At 39.9% G+C, this 25,425-nt stretch overlaps 1 protein-coding gene across 11 annotated transcripts in view; it reads left to right on the top strand.

Annotated features, from left to right (window-relative positions):
* ACACA (acetyl-CoA carboxylase alpha) overlaps window positions 1-25,425 on the top strand; it is a 256,069-nt gene that overhangs the window by 24,124 nt on the left and 206,520 nt on the right. The window contains exons 1-2 of one of the 11 annotated variants that reach the window (XM_031467950.2): window positions 5,924-6,152; window positions 7,558-7,658. The exons of 8 other annotated variants lie outside the window; for them this stretch is intronic. The gene's annotated coding sequence lies outside the window, so the exon portion shown is untranslated. Of the gene's footprint in view, window positions 1-5,923; window positions 6,153-7,557; window positions 7,659-10,259; window positions 10,398-25,425 lie in introns of those variants that run through there. 2 more of the 11 variants (XM_031467953.2, XM_031467952.2) reach the window with 2 other exon arrangements.

Raw genomic sequence — 25,425 nt, 5'->3', positions numbered from 1 at the left:
CGTGGACATTCACTTGCATGCTCACTGACTAAGGCATGTCGGTTTATACACCGTTACAAAGAGATGGAGAGATTTCCATTAAGGAAAGTGATTTCTTGACTAGAGTAGGAAACCAGAATTGAGTGAGTCAGTAAGTCACATGGGAGAGGGCACTGGACTGGGCATCAACAGAACTGGGTTCTTGTTCGGGCCCTGTTGTTAAGCGTATCATCATAAGAAAATTGCCTGACTCCTCTGGACCTCAATTTTTCTCCTCTGTAAATGGAGAGTTCCAACCCAGTGACCTCTAGAATTCATTCGCAGTTCTATGCACAAACTTACATTAGCACAGACATGCTTGTCTGGTTTTGCACATTTTCACACTCCTGAATAGTGAAGTGGGTGTAGGTAGACCACATTCCTACAACGGTTGGGCTGAGAGGTTGTGAGGAAGAGCAGAAGACGCCAGGTGAGGGATCCTGTCTGCGGTTTGGGAGGGCTTTCCTAGACAGGTAACAGCTTGTAGAAGTTTTTTCTAAAATTGTGTCTTTTAGTAAAGATAGGACATCTCATCTAATACTCGGCTGACTTAGTGATAGCACAGCTAGGTGGGTCACAAGGCAGAAGTGATGATCTCCTCAGACCCTCTGCCTAAAGCCAGAGCCTCTGTGGTCTCTCTGCCCGCTGTGAACGTACTCCACTGGCACCACCATCGGTCTGGCTATGCCTAAGAAGGTTCTCGAGGCTGATGCTCTGATAATAGACCCACAACTGTTTCTCTACTACTTGATTCAAGGGACTTTCCATGAGGGAGTGCCTGAGATGTGAGGCAAATCATACTTTAAATATTGCCCTGTTACCTGACATTTTAATTCAGGTTGAAATCTGGCTAAGTGGAGCATCAAGGGAAATCTTGGTGGGAAACAGGAAGGAGAGAGAGATCACTGAGAGACAGCGTGTTGCCTGAGATGTGGAAGGAGGAGAGGATGTGCTGAACGTCCAGCCACGGTGCCTTCCAGCCCTTCATTCCACAAGTCTTTATTATGGGCCTACTGTGTGCCAGACACCATTCTAGCAGTGAGCACCAGCACATCTGCATTCACGTGAAACGATGGGAAGCAGACAATAAACGTGGTTGAGAATAAAATAGTACAGATGGCTAATAAATGATATATAAATACACATGCAAGAGAATTAAAGGTTGTGATCATTGTCGCAAAGCAGCAAACAGGGTGATGAGGTGAAGGAGCCCTGGCAGAGGCCACTTGAAGTAGGGTGGTCATGGAGGACTTCTCTGAGGAGGTGACATTTGAGCTAAGAGAACCAGGGGAGTTGGTGTCCTCGAAGCCAAGAAAGGAGAGTATTTCCAGGAAGGGATGGTCAGCAGGTTGACTGCTGAGAAATGTGTCTAGTGAGGACAGAACATCCACTGGACTTGGCAGTTCTGCGAGAGCAGTTCCACTGGAGTCGGGGAAGTAGGAGGGGCTGAGAGGGAACTAGAGGTGATAAAAGTGTAGGGCATCTTTTTAAGACATTTTGCTATGGAAAGGAGCCAAGAAGTGAAGCCAGCCGAGTAGAGGGAACATACATGCCTCAAATCTTCATGGTCCAGAGCAGCGTTGTCTCGTTACTTTTTCCTTCTGCAGTTCCCTGATTCTCTTAGCAGGGCGAGGTGGGTGGAGAATAAGGGGGCTCCATTACCCTTCCTAGGTTTCATGATTTTTGCTTACTATTTCCTTAACATGATGGCATGGTTCTCTGCTCCCTTTTGGTATCAGACACTTCCCCCTTTTGCTCTGTCTTAAGTTTTCTATAGACTAGTTTATGGATGCGATGCCTCGTTACAGCGCTGCCACCTTGCAACCGGGGAGGGAAAGGCTCTGAGCGCTAGTCTCATCGTGTGTCACAAGGGGGCAGAAGAGCTCACTCTTCCCGAAAGAGACCTTGTGCTTGGACAAAGACGAAGCAAGAGTTTTCTCTGGCCGATCTCAGGCCCTTCCCAAAAGTCAGCCTGCATGTCAGAGCAGCCACACTGTGGGGTACTGAGAAGCGAGAGAGCTTCGTTAATGAGTCAAAATATCTAGTTTTAGGAAAATAGACCCAGAACTGTTTCTCTACCACTTGACATTTTGACTGGTTTTCTAAGTGTCTGCCGTCTTTGTGGAGGAGAGGATTTCTGTTCTGATCTCGTTTCCCCACAACGAAACTTTCAAATTTAGGAGCGAAAAAAGCTGTGAGTTTTATGGTGTGTGCAGATGAAAGATGTGACTCTGGAAGATAGTAGGAAACCCCAACTGACGGGTGAAGCAGGGTGGGTCTGTGGGAGGAGCGCTTGACAAGAAGCCAGGAGGCTTACCTCGGTTCTAGGTCTGGGCTCTGCAGTTGATGGAATCACTTTGTCACTTACCTTCTCTGGCCTCTGTTCCAGTTTCTTTCCTTCTTTCCTTCTTTCTTTCTGTTAATGGAGGTACTGGGAATTGAACCCAGGACCTTGTGCATGCTAAACATGCACTCTACCACTGAGCTATACCCCCCATGCCTGTTTCAGTTTCTTTAATGAGGTTGGACAAGATGGTTTCCAACTCTAAAATGATTATTTCAATGCCGTGCTCTGCTGCCCTTTCTTTTAAGGGTGTATTTTTTTTTTATTTGTTTGTTTGGCTTCATTTTAAATTCTTTTATCATGGAATATGGCATACATGTAGAAGAGTATATAGAATCCTTTACCCTTACTTGGGAGGGAGCAAGTAAACAGGAGAAGTGGCTGTGGCCTGAGCAGCTGAGAACCAATCAAAGGGTTGGCACTGCGAGGGTTTGCCCGGCCCTGCTCAGTCCCATGGTTGTACCACGTTGAAAAGGCAATTTGGCCCCTTTGGGACAACAGGAACTTTCATCTCCTGCAGATGGGAATGTAAATGGGGACAGCCTGTTAGAAGACAGCTTGGCGTTAATCAGCGAAGCTGAATATACCCTGCATACCCTGCAACCCATCTCCCACCTCTGGATTTATACCCTGGAAGAACTTCCACATGTGCCCTAGGAGCATTGTTCATTATGGGCCCAAACTTGAAACAATCCAATGTCTCTCAGCAGTAGAATGGATATAATAATACAATGAAATATTATAAAACAGTGAGAATGAACAAACTATTGCTATGTGAAGCGGCATGGATGAATTTTACAGACATAATGTTGAGCAAAAAAATAAATAAATAAATAAAGCCAGGCACAAAAGAATGTGTTTCCTGTTATATAAAGTTCAAAAATAGGCAAAACTCATTTGTGGTGGTAAAAATCTGGGTAATGGTTACTGACTGTCTATTTTACTGACTGCCTATTTTAAAAATAATAATAATAACAATGTGAACATCATGTAATTATCACCCAAAGTAAGGAACTGAACATTGCCAAGATCTTAGACATATAAAGACTTTATATGTCTATCCCTTTGGTCACATTCCTTAACCCTTCTCCCAATCCTTATTTTCCCATGCTTTTGATTTTTATTTATTTTTATTTTCTCAAGTCTATACATTTAGTTGCAGCCAGAGAAAAAGGAAGTGATATACACAGAGAATGAGAGAAGGACTTATGTAATCTCTTAGGGGGAGAATGTGATATTTTACAACTGAATTTCTATTAATGCTTTTTTCCCATGCCTTTTAAAGACAGTGAACTATCTGTACATGTTATCACTAAAAATAATTTTTAAAATTCTATCTGCTCTTAAACTTATATAAATGGATTTTAAAGTGAATTTTTTATTACATGTAACACAAAGTGGATACATCTCTCTTTACATCATCTCCTAGTCACTTCCCACAGTCAGGAGTAACTATTACCCAGATTTTTACCACCACAAATGAGTTTTGCCTATTTTTGAACTTTATGTAACAGGAAACACATTCTTTTGTGCCTGGCTTTTTTGTTTTTGCTCAACATTATGTCTGTAAAATTCATCCATGCTGTTTCACATAGCAATAGTTTGTTCATTCTCACTGTTTTATAATATTTCATTTGTATTATTATATCCATTCTACTGCTGAGAGACAGGTTGTTTCAAGTTTAGGCACATAATGAACAATGCTCCTGGGGCACATGTGGAAGTTCTTCCAGGGTATAAATCCAGAGGTGGGAGCTGGGTTGCAGGGTATGCAGGGTATATTCAGCTTCACTGATTAACGCCAAGCTGTCTTCTAACAGGCTGTCCCCATTTACACTCCCATCTGCAGGAGATGAAAGTTCCTGTTGTCCCAAAGGGGCCAAATTGCCTTTTCAACGTGGTACAATCATGGGACTGAGCAGGGCCGGGCAAACCCTCGCAGTGCCAACCCTTTGATTGGTTCTCAGCTGCTCAGGCCACAGCCACTTCTCCTGTTTACTTGCTCCCTCCCAAGTAAGGGTAAAGGATTCAGATTAACCCTAGGTCCCAGATCACATGCTCTGTTACCCTGGGACTATTGCTTGGAGTGGGATGGGGTGGTGAGTTTAATAACGTAAATCATTCCTGAATCAAGGGAGTATACAGAGGATATTTCATTCTTATATGGAACACTAGTGGGAAACAGAAAGAGGCACAGAGAGAAAAGGGGAAGTAATATTTTCAGTGTGTCTACCATATTCCAGGTTTTGTGTCGAAACTCAACATTTTGCTTATCACATCTAATCCAAAACACAACCTTACAAGGTAGGTATTGTATTTCAGTTTTGTTGAGAAGAAAACTGAGGCTCAGAAAGGGGGTCATTTGCCCAAGGTCCTGGAGCTAATTAGTGACAGAGCAAGGATTTAGAGCCTGGTCTACCCGATTAAAGAGCTCAAGCTCTCCACAGTGCAGAAGCTAGAGAAGGCAATGCCCCTACTGCTCTGTTGGCTAAGATCACCAACACCAAGACCCACTTCTTCTCGGGTCTGCGTGCTGTATTCACCCACAGAACTGTGCTAGTCAATTGAGATGACTACCTCATTCACTGATTTAAATTGTATTTTATTTTCATTCATTTCTTTGGTTTCCTCTATCCTTTCTTCTTCCTTTTCGTGTTCATAAAGAAATTGGGGCACATCAGCATAGCAGGGCCACTGGTAAGACTTGTGTTGAGGAGATAGCTTTCTACCCGCTAGTCTAGCATTTTAACCAGAGGTGAGATTTAAAAAGACAGGGACACTGAAATCTTCTGGTCCAAGTTATGATATAGGAAAACCTTAAAACTGAAGGAATGAAAAGGATGAGAAGAAGTTGAGCAGTGGCTAAGTTTCTTAAAAGTAAAGACTCTGCAAAAATTATTAGTGTTGTATTTTATTATTTACTGTGTTTCATATATAATAATAGCAGTGGAGAGTGAGGATATTTGTTTGGGGTAGACAGGGGAGGCCTAAACATGTAGCAGGAAAAAGCAGAGTCAGACCTGGGAGAAAGCCTGGAGAAGCCTGAAGGGAGGGTGAGGGCAGGAGAAGGGAGTAATCTCCAGGAGCACTCATGGGCTTGCAGGAGAGGAGAAGATTGCAAAGCTGAGCAATATGAAATGTCAGAATCCCAAGAGTGGGCAAGGCCTAAACAAGTCATCTTGTCCACTTTCGCACCTTCATATAAAAAGTGCCTTTAAACTTTCTCTAGGTTTGTCGTTGTGAGGTATATAGGACTTAGAAAGGGATTAAAAAAAAAAAGATACTGGTGTCATGTAAGAAGCAGCTAAGCTTTGGTGACTGCCAGTTACAGATTGTACAGATAGAGACTGGAAGTGTCTGGGATTGGTTAACAAGGAGGGAGGGAGAGCTGAAATGCCTTGTGAAAACCCAAGTGTCCATGTGAAAACATTGTGGGGAGTTCCTCCCCCCATGAACACTGTCCTTCATTGTGAAATCCTACCTTTCATCATCAGGACCAGACTTATAAAGTGGCCTCCCTGAGGACATTTTCTGACCTTGCTGTGTGAAGTTCCCTCAGACTCTTAACTGTGGACAAACCTGAATGGTGGAGCAGAGCAAAAGAACATAGTGTTCTGATAAAGCCTTCATGTCTTTTTCCCTTATCTCACGACTGAAGCCTCAATTCTGGTCAAGGCACTTTCTTGATGAAGTCTGTCCATCTGTAAAGCAGCTAAATATCCTACTGGAGGATTTGCCTCCCAGAAGCGACGTGGAAACGGACAAGCAAGTGTTTGGAGCACAGTGAGAGGTACAGAGCTGGTCTTTATTTCAGTCAAGGAAGCCTTTACTAATATCTCTACCTAGCTATCGAGGGGAGGACCAAACTATAAGAAATACTCTCCACTTTTACGATTATGAAAATTTAGCCGGGGAGAGCTAAAACCAACACACACACACACAAACTTTTCGCCTAATAAATAACTTCACAGCTGAACCACGTGGTGGTGGCCAGATTGCTACAAGAATTCAGAGGAAAGATAAATCAGGAGAACCTGGAGAAATAAAAGAGAGATTCTTAGAGAAAATAGGACTCCTAAGGACTAGAAAAATTCAGAAAATTAGGAAGGAGGAAGAACAAGTTTGCCAGCATAAGAAAAGGTAAGAATAAGCATGGCAAGGACTGGAAGCCAGATTCGAAAATATGTTATATAGTGGGGGCCTGTGAGAAATAACATCCCAGTATATCCTCTATCCTCTGTCCCAAAGGTTGATCACTGACTTAGTCACTTAAAGAATTTGGATCCATGGCCAGACAGCCACCGGGACAGGGTGCTCTTCATGGGTCCATTTTCTATTAAGGTACTTTCTTTCCTCCCTTGGTTCAACTTAGGCCTGATCTGATGGAACTTCCTGCATAGGAAAGGCAGGTGTAGGATGCGTTGCTCTTTAACAGAGACACTGGCGGCAAAGAGGGGAACAATAATGATAAATCCTAAACTATTGTTCTTAAACTTCAGGGTAAATAATTACTGCTTTAAAAAAAAGTCTGCAGTGGGGCTGGGAACCTGTATTATTATTTTTTTAATAAGTATTTTTTTGATGGGGGAGGGGAGGTAATTAAGTTTATTTATTTATTTCAAATGGAGGTACTGAGGATTGAACCCAGGGCCTTATGCATGCTAGGCATGCACTCTACCACTGAGCTATACCCTCCCCACTCTGGGAGTCTGTATTTTAAACAAGCAGGTGGTCAGTGGGACATACTCTGAGAAACACTATCATAAACTAGAATGACAATGAAGTGCCAAAATGTCCTGGACAGTGACACACTTACTGTTTATGTATTTCTGGGCTTACTCATTTTTGAGAATTTATCCTCTCCTAAAACTTACATGGTTATCATTTAAGGAGTAAGATGTAGACACTATTTTTGGTGCTTAGTTTTGTCTTCTCAGCTAGACTGTAATTATCTTAAAGACAGGCACCCCCCTCAGACTTTCCTTATTTTTCCCCACAGTAGGGTGAGAGACCATCTTTAAGGCTGGAAGGTAGGTAGAATGCTTTGGAAAAAAATCCTTAATACCTGTATATAGTCATCTTGAAAAACCTGGAAGCCATTTGATATGTGGGACCTCTCATTCGTTTTCTTGGGCCGCTGTAGTAGGGGAGCACAGACTGCGTGGCTTAAACAATAGACATTTATTTCTTCACAGTTCTAGCGGCTGTAAGTCCAAGATTAAGGTGTCATTCTTCTGAGGCTTGTCTCTTTGGCTTGTACACGGTCATTTTCTCCAGCCTAACAGCCACAATTCTGGTAAGTGCTTCATCAATTGTGATTCACAGATTGTCTTCCCTTCATGTGTATCTGTGTCCTAATCTCCTCTTCTTATAAGGACACCAGTCATTTGGAACTAGGGCCTACCTAATGACCTCATTTTAATTTTATTTCCTCTTTAAAGATCCTAATATACTCACATTCTGAGGCCTGGGGCTTGGGCTTCAACATATAAATTTTAGAACACAATTCAGCCCATTACAACCATCTAGTTTCAGCTTCTAGAGATGTATTACTGACTCCCTTCTCCTACACCTGTTTGACTTGTATAGTAAGTTCTCTCCACCCTTTAGCTCTCCTCCTCCACTTCTTAAACTTGTGTGGCAAGAATTCGTGGAACAGCTCAAAAGAGTGTGTAGCAGCGTTGTGCAGGTTGTGACATGCACCAAACAAAAGGATGCTTGAAGCTGTTGAAATTCCAGGTGTATTGTCTTAAAGATATAGCTTTCTGCCCAGCTGTCTTCACATTTGATGATAATAATTAGAATTAGTGTATTCTACGTAAGTGGTCTTGGTGTATCCTAACTTATCCTTCATTTTCTTTCTCTGTAGTTCTTTCTTTAGGCCTTTCCTTGGCTAGTTCTTTAAAGAGCTCAGTTACTTCAAGTGTTCAATGAGGTCAAAAGCAGGACATGTAAGGGCTTGCTGAATTTCACATAAGGACAGTTTTTGGTTTTGCAGTGCTCCTAAGGCTGATAAACAGCAACATCACTAAGAAAGAACCTAATATAAGTAATAGGAATTAGAAAATGTAGATAAAAAATAAAAAGGGCAACCTCAAGATTTTTAGTTCCTTCCAAAGTTACTACCTTTATACCAGTTTCATAGTGCACTATTAGGGAGAAGCAGATTCCCTCTTCCCAGGCCTTTTTTCCAGTCAGTCAAGTTAAACATCTTGTTAAACTGTGAGGTTGTTCTCAATTATCTTTATGTTTTGATTTCCTTCTTGGTTCAACTGTTCTACTGACAGATGTATCTAATGGCAGTTACTGTGAAATATGGCTCACTGCACCGTGAAGTCCACATCTTCTTTTTTTTCAAAATTTTTTTTTTGCAAAGTGGATTTCCGATGTAACCACCTAGTTTTCTTTTGTTGTATTTTAATTAATTAATTAATTAATTAATTAATCTTTTAGGATTTGGGGGGGTAATTAGGTTTATTTATTTTAAGAGGAGGCACTGGGAATTGAACCCAGGACCCTGTGCATGCTAAGCATGTGCTCTGCTACTTGAGCTGTACCCTCCCCTCACATCTTTCTAAATGTCTGTTTTCAGTCCCTATTATTTTAAAGTAGGTCGGTAAACTCTTGGAGAAGCCACCACCTCGCGGTTTGATGAGGGCTCCTAGATGAACACTTCCTTGCTGACCAATCTTCCTGTCTTCCTGCTTCTGCTTCAGCCCAAGAACTTCTTACCTCAGGTGTGCACTTCTTCCCTATTGACTTTTTGCCCTCTGGCATAGAACTTTTTCCCATCTGCCTCTGTTCCTCTCTTGGCCTTTACCACAAACTTGTGTAAGGATCCGAAAAGTACTCTGGGTGGGGTTGGAAGGGGTTCGACTCACTCATTCTTCTGAAGTGCAATTTTCTTTCTCTCTCTCTCGCCCAACAGTAGTATTACATGTTAGGACTCTTTACAGTTACTTTTAATCTTCAACACACAGCTACCATGAAACTCTTGTTATAAAATAACTGGCCAAACTAAAGAAATTGGTTGGCTTCTTGTCAAAGTCTAGGTGTAACCACAGTGGAGAGTGGCAGCCACGCTCCACTGGGAGAAGTCAGGAATTTACTGCCATCTGTTTTCCCTGCTCGGGGCAGGAAGAGAAGCCTGTTCTTTGGCACACGGCCCTTCTTACTGAGCTTCCTTCATGGGGGCGTCCCCTCTGTGCTCCAGGATCCAGCACCTCAGACTCCTTTGGGGTGGGTGAGCCGAGCGAGGCTGGCCATGTGGTCCCAGAACAGGGGTTAGTTAGCCTGCACTAACTTGGAAACCAGCCTGTGTGATCCTGGGCAACTCGTGTACGCAACATCCACCTCTTGGGGGCGTTAGGACAGAACACGGTAAGGTCCTCACTGGGCCCGCACACCGCCAGCCCCACTCAGTCCTGCTCAGTTCGGGGCTCCCTTCCCGGGCCGCAGGCGGCTGGGCCCAGCCCCTCACTTTCCGCGGCCCGGGCGCCTATCTCTCCGATGGGAGGTGCGTGTGGGGCCACTCCCCCGTTCCCCTGTCCGCCGGGAGGGGGAGCCGGACGGCCTGCCCTGCACCGCCCCCGGAGAAAGGGCCCGCGGCCTCCCGGGACCCGCCCGCCCTCTAGCCGCTCGGCCCCGAATGGCAGAGCGGCGCTCGGACCATCCGCATCGCCTCACGTCGCCCCGCCCCGCGCCGCCCTCCCATTGGCTGTCGTCCGGCCCTCGAGGCCCGCGCCTGGCCACGCCGCGGGCCAGACCGCGCCGCAGCGGGGAGCGGGGTCGGAGGTGAACGGCCTGGAGTAACCCCGGACGTAGTCACCTCATGGAGCTCGCCGGCTGAGGTGGGAGCGGGGGCGGGGCGGGGCGGGGCCGACGCCGTGAAGCCCCGCCCCTCCCCGTGTGCCGGGCCGGCCTGGTGCTGCGCGCCTGTCAGCCATCGCCGGAGCTGCCGGCGTCTCCTCCCGCCCAGTACCGCCTCCGCGCAGGGGCTCCGGGACCGCCGGACTGCGGACGCTGCCGTCTTGAGGTGAGGGGAGGGCCGCCCCGGAACCTGCGATCCCAGACGAGGGGAGGCTGTGGCCCAGGGAGGGGCGGCGGCAGCAGGGGGCCGCCTCCCATCTTCCGCCCGCACGCGGCCGGGGCTCCATCCCATCCGGACCCCGTACCTGGCAGCCCAGAGCTCCCTGCAGCTCTGGGGCCTTGAGTTCCCCTGGGGGGACGCGGAGGGGCCTGGGGTCTCCCGGCGTGGGAGCTCAGTCCCCGAAACTGGGAGGCGTACAGCTCAGGGCCTCTAGGAAGGGGCTGATGTGTCTGCCTGGGCTCGTCCCCCACCCTCCCGCCCCAGTCCCGAGGTGGTCTGATCCCTTCCAGACCCCTCTCTCCAATGGGTCCCTGCGCTAGGGAGAGGGAGAAGACCCACGTGCGAGGGGGATGTTGAGGGTTGGGTCCAGTTGCACTGAAAGTCTGCCTCTCTTGCAGAGTGAGGTGTGGGGTGCAGAGACCCGGCCTTCTGTAGCACTATGTCTTTGTATCGTGGTGGGAGCCAGGGCCAGGCGAGTTGTTCCTTGCCAGTTCCTGCTCCCAGGCTTTTATATTTTCTGTGAGGAACGTAGTAAATGTGCATGCTTGCTCTTACTCCTTCACGTTTGCCATGCTGATCAAGGGAAGCTGTTGGAGACAGGACGTAGCAAGGTGATGTGAGGTTAATGATTTCAGAGGAAAACGTGCGTGAAGACCCTGCCCGGATCAGCGCCAACATAATTTTTGATTTGGGCGTGGAAAAGTGGACGCTAGTGGACACTTGGAATCAGCTGTAAATATCAGGGACTCCAAGTAGGCCTTATGGGTGTTATAGAAGCAAATAAAAATATAACTGCCCAGGTAGGGGAAATAATTTAATTTCATGTATTTTTTTGGGTGCGGGGGGGTTTATGACTGAAATCAAAAGATTATGACTGAAATCAGGACTTCCTGATTCCATTTCTACTTAAGCAATGTTTTAGTAATTTCCCAGCGTGTGGAATAAACCTAATAACCTGGTCTTCAGTCTGAGAAGTTGGTTCCCCTTGACTCTTTCTTTTCATTCATTTTTTTTCCAGCTCCATAGTGCGGACTGAGAAGCATACTTACTTTGGTTACATGGTTTCTTCTTGCGCGGGGTCGGGGGGCGGCGGGTAAGAATTCCCTGTTTTTGTCTCTTGCTTCTTGGTGGGGATGCCTTGGATGTCTGTGAGGAGGATTTCTGCGCTGCCTGTTTGATAGGCACTTTTAAGAGAAGCCCTGTGGTCTAATAGAGCAGGACAGTAGTTGCAGTGTCCAGACAGATGCCTGCTTGCTACAAAGTAGCAACTCTTCCCATTTATCTTGCCTCGGTTTCCTCATTTCTAGTAACAGGACTATTTCGAATCCAAGTTTAATTAACAAACATTGTAAAGTGATACATGAAAGATGTCAAAGGCGAAGTATTAATTTATGAAGCCACCTTATTTGTGTTACAGAAGTTTTGTTTAGAACTCTCAGTGGGGAGAGAAATACATCTAGCATAAGGTTTAACTGCTTTTAAAGTGGGAGGAAAGGTTGAGAAATGGTGACATTTGGCTTAATGATCTTATAATTCATCTAATGACTAGGTTATGTGAAAGAATTGGCATTGTGAAAGCCAGCCTTAGAACTGTCTCACGTGACCTCTTTAAAGTGCTGTGAAAGTTTTCAGGTGTAAATCTCTGTGTGATACTCTATTCCTTTTACTAGGAAATTTTTTTACCTGTCACACAGACTGATTTAACAGGTCTGGGGCTAGTGTTTTTCTTAAAAAAAGTTGTTTTTTTTTTTTTGATAGTTAATATCCTGAAAGTCTTGGTTGAGGAAAGCAGTAAATTAAAAATTATTAGAATAACACATTGGAATTTACTATATTTAATTGGAGGAGACTTTTACAATTCAGAAAAAAAGTTTCTATATCATTATCTAAGATGTTCTTAGAGATAAATAATAATAGGAGATATGCCTCAAGCATCTTTCCAAACCCCTAAAACAGTGAGATTATAAAGAAGTGAATGAACATCACAGAATCATTGGCTACAAAAATTTCTAACTGTTGAGGTGAGTCACATTTTTAAAGGAAGCCTCCATTGATCTTCCACTTTAACAGATTATTGCTTAACTAGTGTTTTTGTAATTGCTTAACTAGTAATTTTAAAACTTAGTGAGTATCCATTACTGGGATCTAATGGACTATGTGAAGATGATATTAAATAGAGGAAACTATGACAAAAGTGTCACAAGGCCCTTACACTTACACAAGGAATATGAATCTGAGTGGTAGGGCATAGGTTCTTGTGAGAGTTTAAGTCAGTCTTACTGTGTATACTCTAATGAATCAGTTCTCTTACCAATTTGTTATTTATTCAAGTTACCATAAAGCCGTTTAGTCTATAGCCTCAGGATGTTTAAAAAAGGAACTGAAAAGAGGCTTCAGCAACACGGGATGTTAGTGCCTTACCCACAGGTTGGTGGTCCCAGTTGGTCTGGCCTTCTAATGATGCTATTTGGAATTTAGGCTCATTCCATCCTTTCAGGTTGCTGCACTCACTGTTCTTTATGTCAGGAACCACGGTAATGTTTACCATCACATGACATCAGGAGTTGAAACTGCACAGCACTACTAGTTATAAAGTGATCATCCCAGATGGAATAAGCTATTTGTATAAATGATTTTCATTTTTGGAAATGATAGCACACTGAAAATTCTGAGTGAATTTATGGAGTTAAGTTTGAAAGGCAGACTCAGTTTTGGAGAATTTGTTTCAGGAAGTGTAAGATTTCATTTATGAATATTTGGCTATGTCCTGTGATAGAAATAGAGAGTATACTCAGTAATGAAGTTCCTAAAAATTACCGTCTGTTTTTGTAGACAGCTTTCAAATCTGTCCTTCGTTGGATAAGTTGGCACACATGTATATGTCTGTGTTTACACACATCCAGGTTGGGGCGGTAGTAGGTTGATAGGAGCTTGATTAGTTTTTAAGTTTACTGGAGTAATCTCAGTAAATTGGCACCAAGGGGATAAATAACTGGGTTGTTGGTGTTTTGAACTTATGCTTTTAGTGGTATTCCTGGGCCTGGCAAGGCAAGCTGTTCAATTTCCCTTTGATTTTATCTTATAAAAATCCAAAAACTGAATAGAACTTTTAGTATTAGAATGTACCTTAGGAATTTTATAGTCCAGTTTTATTCTTAGTATGAGAATATTTTATCTGATACACCTTTTGAAAACTTCTGACTACAGGTAGTTCATCATCTGACGTAGCGTATGACTGGGCAACTAATTGAGAGTTGTTCATTATTTTCAACTTAAAACTGTCTCCCTAAAACCTATAAGGTGTTGTAGCTCCAAGAGGATGAGGAATTTCTGCTTTAACTTATAAATTTCTTCAGCTCCACATCTCTGCCAGGTAATGTAGAATACGATGCCTTAACACATCCAGAGGACTTGGAGGGAAAAAAAAATCAAGCAGTGTTTCTTCAAGGAAGAAATTGTTCTTATCCTTAATATTGTTTGGAATGTAGCTGACACACCTGCATCAGGCCATCAGCTTTTTCTAAATGCTATTCTGTGAAATAGGATTATGAGGAGGAATTGGTTCATAATCCCAGAGCTTTTTGAATTCACAAAATGGCTTTTTGCCTGGAGGCCTCTAAATGTTTCAATGGGCTACTGTTTGAAATCAACACATGATTCGTATCTCCTAGTATTGTGACTCAGATATATTCATTTCAGTTCCTATAAAACACTCAACCTACATAGCATTGTAAGGTGCCGAGGTGGTAGAATTTAGAACAGTTGAAAGAGATAATAACTTGCCCAGCTTCACTGTTATGACAGAGTCAATTACACAGTAACACATTAATATTCATTTTCTAAGTGAATGACATGCCAGTTGTCTACTTAAATGTTCAGGCAGGTATGAGATAAAGGATCAGAGTGGTGGCATGGAACTAATTGGGCAAAACTTTTTATTACACTTATCTAAAATTTTCAGTTGCTAATACATAAGTGATGATATGTTCACATAGTTCAAAATTTTAAATGTACAAAAGTATGTACAGTTGACATTCTCTGTCCTAACTTTGTCTTGCAGCCAGCCCAGTTCCCCTTACCAGAGACAAGCAGCCTTATTCATTTTTTATTATAATTTCTTAATGGTAATTATCATATATGTTAATTTAAATTAAAAGTTAATGATTTCTTAATAATTGCCAGAGGTTTGATTCATATTCAAACAGGTATACTCTCCCACTCTGCCAATTTTTTAATACAAATTATGCATAATTTAACACCATTCTTCATCTTTGGTTTCTTCACTTAACATTAAGGGATGAACTGTTTACATTTTTATTTTTATCAAAGTTATACGTGCACATGGTTCCAAAGTGATACTGTTCTACAAAGTTTGTTACAATAAAACAGCAGTCTTTAGCCCCTGCTTTCATTTGTTTCAGCTAATGTATTTGTTATCCATACCCCTTTGTCTATGGTCTTCTTACATCTCGATTTTTCATTTTTCATTCTTTTTCGGGGGCTACTCTTTTTTTTGGTGGGGGTAGGTAGTTAGGTTTATTTATTTATTTTTAGAGGAGGTACTGGGGATTGAACCCAGGATCTCATGCATGCTAAATGTGTGCTCTTCCACTTGAGCTATATATACCCTTCCCCCTTGATTGTTCATTTTTAGGTACTACCCATCAGTCTCCTACTGTGGAAGATGAGGATTTGGCTCTTTTGCCTCTTCTCGCCCTCTACTGTTTGCCTTTCCCATCCCCCACAACCAACTACCCAGTCAAGTTATACTGTAACTTTGGTTTTATCAGTATTCAGTCTTTACAGTATTATGAATGGTAACTGCTATACGTAATTTCGTTGCTTAATGTCCTGTGATTTCTGTGCTGCACGACTCTTTCCTTGGAGTTAATAATGGTCTTGATTTTTTTTTCTTTGTTCTCTATGTGCCTGTCCTTCACTCATTCAACCTCACTCTTCACCAGTTTTCTAAGTCTCTGAGAAAGTTGAGATGATCAGCTATTCTGTTCATTGCTATCTTCTGTAAACTCTCCCTTAGACTCTTCTGACTGGCTCCAACCTAAGCTGCCAGCCTTCTACATCCAGCACCTGCTGTCTGTCACCCTGGGCTCGCTCTTCACCGTTATTCTGGGGGTTCTCTTTATTTCACTTCTGCTGTGAAGAAATTATTTCCCATGTTTTCTCTGTTACTGGTTTCTTCCCTCATTTTAGTGGAGAATATTCTCCAGGCGCATCCTGAGAAAGAAGGCATGGGAGGTAGTATTTTTCCAACGTTTTATTTGGAAAAATTTTAAGCCTACAAAGAATAGTGAAATAAACACTACTGTACCCTTGGCCTGGATTCACCAATTTTAACATTTTGTCACATTTGCTTTATCTCTCTCATACATGGGTATATGTATGTGTACATACATGTGTGTATACACACACATATTTTTTTTCCTGAATCATTTCAAAGTGAGTTATAGACCCCATGACACTTGACCCCTAAATATTTCTACATGTTTCTCCCAAGAACTAGGACATTCTCCTGTTTAGCCACTTATCATTATAAATCCCCCTAATTTAACATTCATGCACTAAGATATAGTACATTTTAAGTTTTTGCACTTGTTCCAGTAATGTCCTTTATAACTGTGTGTGTTTTAATTAATGATCCAGTAAAGAATCATTCATTACACTTGGCTCTCAAGAGTATTTAGTCTCTTTACTGTAGAAGTCACCCTATTCTTTTTTTGTCTTTCATAGCATTTATCTTTGATTGACATTTTTAAAGAGTCCAGGTTAGTTGTCTTGTCAAATTTCCTACAGCCTGGGTTTGTCTGATAATTTCATCATTATAAGATTGAAGTTAACCATTGTTGTCAAAAATACTACATACGTAATATTCTATATACTTCTAACTGCATCACACAGGGAGGCAGCTAATGTCAATTTGTTCTACTATTAGTGATGTTTGGTTTGAATACTTAGTTATGATAGTGCCCCCATATTTCTTCATTGTAAAAATACTGATTCCCTTTTGTAATTAATATGTAATCTGTGATTTTTTTTTCAATTTTTCTTGTTTTGGTAAAATATATGTAACAGAAATTTACCATTTTAACCATTTAAATGCGTTAAATACATTCATAATGCTGTGCAACTATCACTGCCGTCCATCTCCAGAGTTTTTTTCATTTTCTAAAACTGAACCTCTATACCCTTTAAACAATAAGTTTCCATTTTTTCCTCCCCCTGCCCCCAACAACCACCATTCCACTTTCTGTCTATGATTTCCACTATTCTAAGTACCTCATATAAGTAGAATCATACAGTATTTGTCTTTTTGTGACTGACTTATTTCATCTAGTTTAATGTCCTTAAGGTTTATTCACGTTGTAGCACATTGCTTTTTAGAGCTGAGTAATATTTTATTGTATGTATATATCACATTTTACTTACGCTTTCATTCATCAATGCACGCTTGGGTTTTTTCCAGATTTTGGCTATTATGAATAATGCTATTATGAACATGGGTATACAAATATGTCTTTGAGATCCTCTGTTCAATTCTCTTGGGTATATATCCAGAAGTGGAATTGCTGGAGCACATGATAATTCTATTTGTAATTTTTTGAGGAAACTCCATCCTGTTTCCCACAGCAGCTGTACCAATTTACATTCCCACCAATAGTACCCCAAATGTTCCGATTTCTCCACATCCTTACCAATGCTTGTTTTCTGGTTTTTTGATAGCAGTCATCCTGATTACTGTGGAGTGGTATCCCATTGTAGTTTTGATTTGTATTTCCCTAATGATTAGTAATGTTGAGCATATTGATGTGCTTATTGGCTTTTCATGTATCTTCTTGGGAGAAATGTCTATTCAAATCCTTGTCCCCATTTTTAAATTGTGTTTTTTGTTGTTGAGTTTTAGGGGTTCTTTCTATATTTTGGTTATTAATCCCTTATCAGATATATGATTTTTAAATATCTTCACACACTCTTGGGGTTGCCTTTTTACTCTGTTGATAGTGTCTTTTGATGTGCAGGCTCTTTTTTAATTTTCAAAAAGTCCAATTTGTCTATTTTTTCTTTTGTTACCTGTGCTCTTGGTGTCATATCTATGAAATCTTTGCCAAATCCGATGTCTTGAAGCTTTTGTCCCATGTTTTCTTCTAAGAGTTTTATTGTTTTAGGTCTTACATTTAGGCCCTTGATCCATTTAAGTTAATTATTGTATATGGTGTTAGGTAAGTGTCCAACTTCATTTGTTTGCATATGGGAGAGATCCAGTTTTCATAGCACCTTTTTTTGAAAAGACAGTCCTTTCCCCATTAAGTGGTCTTGGCCATTTTGTCAAATATTATTTGACCATATATATGAGGGGTTATTTCTGGGATCTCTGTTGTTTTCCGTTGGTCTTTATGTTTATCTTTATGCCAGTACCATGGTTTTGATTACTATAGCTTTGTAGTGGGTCTTGAAGTCAGGAAGTATGATTCCTCTATTTCATTGTTTTTCAAGATTTTTTTTTTTTTTTTTTTTTTTGCCTATTCAGGATCCCTTGAGCTTCCATATGAATTTTAGGATGAGTTTTTCTATTTCTGCAAAAAATGTCATTGGGTTTTTGATAGAAAGTACATTGAATTTGTAGATCACATTGGACAGTATTGACATTTTAACAATATTAAGTCTTCCAATCCATGAACATGGCATGTGTTTCCTTTTATTTATGTCTTCTTTAACTTCTTTCAGCAATGTTTTAGAGTTTTCATTGTACAAGTCTTTCACCTCCTTGGTTAAATAAGTTAATTCCTACATATTTTATTCTTTTTGATGCTATTGTAAATGGAATTGTTCTTATAATTTCCTTTTCAGATTGTTCATTGTTAGCATATAGAAATGCAACTAATTTTTGTGTGTCAACTTTGTATCCTGCCACTTTGCTGAATGTATTTATTAGTGCTAACAATTTTTTGTATTTTTTTTTTTTTTTGGTGTGTGTAGAATCTTTAGAGATTTTTACATGTAAGATCATATCACCTACAAACAGATAGTTTTACATCTTCCTTTCCAATTTGGATGTCTTTTACTTTTTTTTCCCCCTTACCTAATTGCTCTGACTATAACTTCTATGTTGAATAGAAGTTGTAAAAGTGAATATCCTCGCCGTATTTATGATCTTAGAGGAAAGCTTTGTCTTTCACCATTGAATATGATGTTTGCTGTGGAATTTTTATATATGACCTTTATCGTGTGAGGAAGTTTCGTTCTATTTCTAGTTTGTTAAGTGTGTTTTTTATCATGAAAGTGTATTAAATTTTGTCAAATGCTTTTTTTTGCATTAATTGAGATGATCATGTGGGTTTTTTTCCTTCATTCTGGTGATGTGGTGTATTACATTGGTGGATTTATGTATGTTGAATCATTGTATTCTAGGAATCCAGCAGAATCTTTGCGTCCCAGATGGTCATGGTGTATAATCTGTTTAATATACTGCTGAATTCTGTTTGCTAGTTTTTTGTTGAGGATGTTCATAAGAAATATTAGTCTTTACTTTTCCTTCCTTATGATGTCTTTGCTTTGGTATCAGAATAACTCATAGAATGAATTAGGAAGTGTTCACTCTTCAACTTTTTTGAAAAGTTTAAGAAGAATTGATACTAGTTCTTCTTTAAACGTTTGGTAGAATTGACCAGGGAAGGTGTCAGATTCAGGGCTTTTCTTTGCTGGGAGATTACTGATCTCTTTACTAGTTACAAGTCTATTCAGATTTTTTCTTTGTGATTTAGTCTTGATATGTTTTGTGTTTCTAGTAATTTGCCCATTTCATCTAAGTTATCCAACTTGTTGACATAGAGCTATTCATAGTACTCTCTTACAATTCTTTTCCTTTCTGTAGAATCAGTAATAATGTGCCCACTTTCATTTCTGATTTTAGTGGTTTGAGTCTTCTTTTTTTCATAGTCTGTCTAGTTAAAGGTTTGTCAGTTTTGTTAAAGAACCAACTTTTGGTTTCATTGATTTTTCTCTATTGTTTTTCTAATCTCTATTTCACTTCTCTCTCCTCTAATCTTTTTTATTTCCTTCCTTCTGCTAGCTTTGGGTTTAGTTTGTTCTTTTTCTTCTCTAAATCAATCCATGTTGCTGCAAATGGCATTACTTCATTCTTTTTAATGGCTGAGTAATATTTCATTGTACACACACACACACACACACACACACACACACACACATATATATAAAACATTTTTATCCAGTTATCTGTTGATAGACATTTAGGTTGCTTCCATGTCTTTGCTATTATAAATAGTGCTGCTATGAACATTGGGGTGCATGTATCTTTTTAGTTAAGAGTTTTCTCTGGGTATATGCCCAGGAGTCAAGTTGCTGGATCATAGGGTAGGTCTATTTTTAGTTTTTTAAGGAATCTCCATACTGTTTTCCACAGTGACTGCGCCAAACTACATTCCAACTACACCAACAGTGTAGGAAGTTTCCCTTTCTTCACATCCTCTCCACCATTTATCATTTGTGGACTTTTGATGATGGGCATTCTGACTGGTATGAGGTGACACCTCATTGTAGTTTTGATTTGCATTTCTCTGATAATTAGTGATATTGAGCATTTTTTTCATGTGCCTTTGGCCATTTGTATGTCTTTATTGGAGAAATGTTTGTTTAGGTCTTCTGCCCATTTTTTTTTAAATTTTATTGATTTATAATCATTTTACAATGTTGTGTCAAATTCTAGTGTTCAGCACAATTTTTCAGTCATACATGGACATATACACACTCATTATCAAATTTTTTCCTTTGTGATTCTCTGTGCTATACAGTATAATCTTGTTTATCTAGTCTACAATTTTGAAATCCCAGTCTATCCCTTCCCTCCTCCACCCCCCTGGCAACCATAAGTCTGTATTCTATGTCTATGAGTCTATTTCTGTCCTGTATTTACGCTTTGTTTGTTTGTTTTTGTTTTTGTTTTTTAGATTCCACATATGAGCGATCTCATATGGTATTTTTCTTTCTCCTTCTGGCTTACTTCACTTAGAATGACATTCTCCAGGAGCATCCATGTTGCTGCAAATGGCATTATGTTGTCGGTTTTTATGGCTGAGTAGTATTCCATTGTATAAATATACCACATCTTCTTTATCCAGTTGCCTGTTGATGGACATTTAGGCTGTTTCCATGTTTTGGCTATTGTAAATAGTGCTGCTATGAACATTGGGGTGCAGGTGTTATCCTGAAGTAGGGTTCCTTCTGGATATAAGCCCAGGAGTGGGATTCCTGGGTCATATGGTAAGTCCATTCCTAGTCTTTTGAGGAATCTCCACACTGTTTTCCACAGTGGCTGCACCAAAGACTTCTGCCCATTTTTTGATTGGATTATTTGTTTTTTTGTTACTGAGTTGTATGAGCTTTTTATATATCCTGGAAATTAAGCCCTTGTCAGTCCTATCGTTTGCAAATATTTTCTCCCATTCTGTAGGTTGTCTTTTTGTTTTATTTATGGTTTCCTTTGCTGTGCAAAAACTTATAAGTTTAATTAGGTCCCATTTATTTATTTTTGCTTTTATTTCTATTGCCTGGGTAGACTACCCTAGGAGAACATTGCTAAGATTTACTTTTCTTGTTTTTTAATGTAAATGTTTCTAGCCCTAAAGTTCCCCCTTTAGTTCTACTTTCACTGCATCCTATGAGTTTTGATATGTTGTGTTTTCCTTCATTTTTAGGTATTTTCTAATTTTCTTTCTGACTTCTCTTCTGATCCATTGATTGTTTAAAAGTGTGTTGCTTAATTTCCACAATTTTTTTCCAGTTTTCCTTCTGTTGTTAATTTCTAGATTCATCCTATTGTGGGCAGAGAAGATACTTTGTGTGACATCTATCTTTTTAGATCTATTGAGACTTAATTTCTGGTGTACAGCATAATAGTTCAGTCATACATATACATACATATATTTGTTTTCATATTCTTTTTCATTATAGGTTACTACATCTCTGGCAATGTCTTAATTTCTCCTTCTCCTTTAAAGGACAGCTTTGCCAGAAATAGGATTCTTGGTTGACAGCTTTTTCTTTTAGCACTTTAACTAATACTGGCCCACTGCCTTCTGGCCTCTGAAGTTTCTGATGAGACATCTACTTAGTCTTACTGAGTGTTTCTTGTATGTGATGAGTTATCTTTCTCTCGCTGCTTTCAGGATTTTCTCTTTGTCTTTTGACTTTTGAAAGTTTGATTATAATGTGTGTCTGTGTGGGTCTCTTTGAGCTCATCTCACTTGGAATTCGTTAAGCTTTTTTGATGTTTATATTCATGTCTTTCCTCAAACTAGGGGTTTTCAGCCATCATTTCTTCAAATATTCTTTCTGTCCTTTTCTCCTTTTTCTGAGACTCTCACAATGGTCTGCTTGACAATGCCCCACAACTCCCTTATTCTCTGCTCACTTTTATTCAGTCTTTTTTTTCCTCAGAGCTGTTGATTTCCATGTCCTATCTTAAAGTTGCAGATTATTTCTTCTGCTTGCTCATATCTGCCTTTGAATCTCTTAGCAAATTTTTCATTTCATTTATTGTACTTTTCATCTCCAGAATTTCTTTTTCATTTCTTTTTAGGTTTTCTATCTCTGTATTGATGTTTCCATTTTATTCAGACATTGTTTTCTTTTCTCCCCATCTTCCTTTAGTTCTTTGAGCATCTTTTAGACAGTCATTTTGACTTGTCTAGTATATTTACCATCAGGTATTTTTTAAGGACAGTTTTTGTTGGTTTAATTTTTTCCTTTGAAAGGGCTGTACTTGCCTCTTTCTTTGTATCATTTGTTGAGAACCGGACATTTGAATCTAGTAATGTGATAACTCTGGAGATCACATTATCTTCCTTCCCAGAATTTGATTTTTTTTATTGTCAGTTTTGTTTTTTTTGACTGTTGTGGGCTGTCCCTGTGCTGAAGGTCAGCCTGAGGTATAAACCATAGGTCTCCTCAAGTCTTTTCTGAGTCTTTCCCGGGGCGTTCTCAGTCCCATTCTAATATTTCCCTGTATATGCAGTAGTTTTTGAATGTACTAGTGTTTAGTATCTGGCTTACAAAAGGGGAAAAAAAGAAAATGAAGGGGACATAAAAAGGCACTGGTCCTTTAAGTTCCCTGGACATCACTTCAGCTGGAGGAGGAGGGACTTACAACAACTAGAGGAGGTAAAACAATTATGGCTGCCTGCCTGCCTCTTTGTCCACACCTCTGTAATCAGAAGCAGCCATCAGAGCACAGATGCCCAGTATTTGGAGGATGTGGTTGTTTTTGCCTACCCCGGCTCCTGCGAACGGTATGTGAGGTGCTCTAGAAACATGTACACAATGGTCTGCCAGTGGCTAGGGGTGATGGATTGGTAGATGCAACTTTGCCGAGAGATGAAATTGACCAGTATCAACCACAATTAACTTTCAAAGTCGGCCCCTGGAAGTTGTAAGCTTTCAATAGATTCCAGAGTTCCAAAATATTTATATCAGAGATTATGCCAGTGCAGTTATTGTCTAGGTAGGGAGACAAATTCCTAGTGCTTCCTATTCCACCGTCTTCCCAGAATCCTCTTCTGTCAGGTGATTTTTTTTTTAATGACTACAGGGATATCCTGTTTTTGAACAGTCTTTTAACCAATGGTTTTAACATACATTTGTGATCCTTGCCTGTATCAATTATTGCATTGGTGTTTGTAAAATGAAATATATTTTCTAAGTGCTTCATTCTAGGACATAGTTATTTTGAGATTTTTGCTGTCTAAAAATATCTTTATCCTCACAGTTAGTTGATTGGGTCTAGAATTTTAGGTTGGAAATAATTTTCCTTCAGAATTTTGAAGGAAGCTTGAAGGTAATGAAACAATACCAAGTTTACTGAATTATTATGGTGAATATATCTTGCGTTCTGTTTTGTTCTGTTCTCACTTTGGACAGCTAGTCTTCATATATTGAACCTTTTGAACAGGTTCTCTAATATTCTTATCCTTTCCTATTGTGCATCTTTTTGTCTTTTAATTTTAATTTGTGAAAGAGTTTTCTCTCCTTTATCCTCTAACTCTTGTATTGAGTGTTTTCATTTCTGTGATTGCATTTTTAACTTCTAAGAACTCTTTCTTGTTCTTTATGTTTCTTTAAAAAATATCCCATTGTGTTTCATGTATGTAATATCTTCTTTTAGTTCTCTCAGGATAATGACAGTCCTTTAGAATTAAAATTTTTAAAAATTTATTTGAATTTAAAAGTGACTTTAGACTTACAGGAAAGTTCCAAAGATAGTATACAAAGTTCCTGCGTACTTTTCACCAAGCTTCCCTTAAGGTTAATATCTTACATAGCCACAGTACCTTTGTCAAAACTAAGCAGTTAACATTGCTTCAGTGCTATTAACTAAACCATATTCAAATTTCCCCAGGTTTAAAAAAAATTTATTTTACTGATGTGTTTTTTTGTTCCAGAATCAATAATCTAGTATACCACATTGTATTTAGTGGCATTGTCTCCTCAGTCTCCCCCGACCTTGACAGTTTTGAAGAGGACTATTTAAGTATTTTGTAGAATGTCCTTTAAATCAAATTTGTCTGATGTTTCCTCATGATTATACTAGGCTTATGGGTTTTTTTTTTTTTTAAATACTGCAAAAGTGAGGTTGTTATCCATGCCCTCACTTACCCTAATTTTGAATGTTTTATTCTTTTCTTCAAGAAAACAATCTCTTCAAAGTGCGTTTTTTTCTACAGGTAATTATGATTGTTTTTAAAAATTCTTTCATGTTGGAGGTTTTTCTCAGACATACAGTAATCCTTAATTAACTGCTAAAACTTAAGACAGGTGTTTGAAAAGCTGATTCAAGATTATGAAAATGTGAGTGGGCCTTGTTAACTACTAATTTCACTTTAGGGTGATGTGGTTGGGCATCTTAATTAGGGAACTCATGTGTTACTACTTGAGGCTTTTTTTCATTGGTCCAGTTGGATTCTGCAACGAGAGATCCTTTGGTTTCCCTACTGGGGGGTAAAAACTGGAGGAAGAAGTCTGGGAGTTCTTACTCCATATGTTTACTTAATCTCTCTCTTTTCAATATGGTGCCCTCCTCTTTACTGTTGCTGATATCCTGCAGCCTAGAAATCCTCTGTTTAACCCTCTCCAGAGAATAAATCTTCAGTCTCTTATCAACATGGTAGAGTAGCAGGCACCTGGCTTTCCTAGTTGGAAAGAAAATCTAAGGATCTGAAGCTTTTGAAGCAAAATTTCAACCAATCCTCTTTATAGTTCCATCTTTCACTTCCAGTTCCTGAACATTTTGGAGATCCTATGATATAAATTGTATTGATTCTAAGTTTACCACAAATGGCTTGTGATTCAGTTTTCTTGCGTTTGCATGGTCATTTATCACTCTTCTATCTGCCTTCCAAGAGAATTGTCTTGTTGCTGTCTCCCTTGACTTTTTTTTTTTTTTTTTTGAGGGGGTGGCTTTTTGTGGATTATGCCTTTAAAAAATTCCTTTACTTTTGTTTTTGTGGGATTTTATGCAGGAGCAAAAATAGATACATGTTCAACCTACCATCTTTATCCAGAAATTTAGCAAGACTTTGCTAAAGATTTCTTGAAAGGTACAGAAGTTTGCACTGGCTTTCTCCTTGATTTCTACCATGTTATTTTCTCTCACCGTTATCCCCTAAAGAAATACATTCCTGTTTTACCAAAAAACCCAAGAAGTCTCCAGCTGGCTTTTGAAGGAAATGACCTCATTCGTGCAGCTATTCAGATCTAGTATTTCTCATAAGTCATCATGTTCTACCACCTAGGTCTTTATTCAGTGGATTCTTCTACATGGAATGCTCCTTCCTCTCCTCCTTGCTTTTCTCCCCGGTTCTTCTCTGCTAATGCTGTCCCACTTCAGAAAGTCTTCTTTGATCCCTGTCCTCACCATTACCACCTACAGGTTTGGATGATGTTCTTT

Source organism: Camelus dromedarius, chromosome 16 (assembly GCF_036321535.1).
Source record: "Camelus dromedarius isolate mCamDro1 chromosome 16, mCamDro1.pat, whole genome shotgun sequence".
NCBI lineage: Eukaryota > Metazoa > Chordata > Mammalia > Artiodactyla > Camelidae > Camelus > Camelus dromedarius.
The sequence above is the reverse complement of the archived record's forward strand: the minus strand, read 5'-3'. Positions and strand labels throughout refer to the sequence as shown.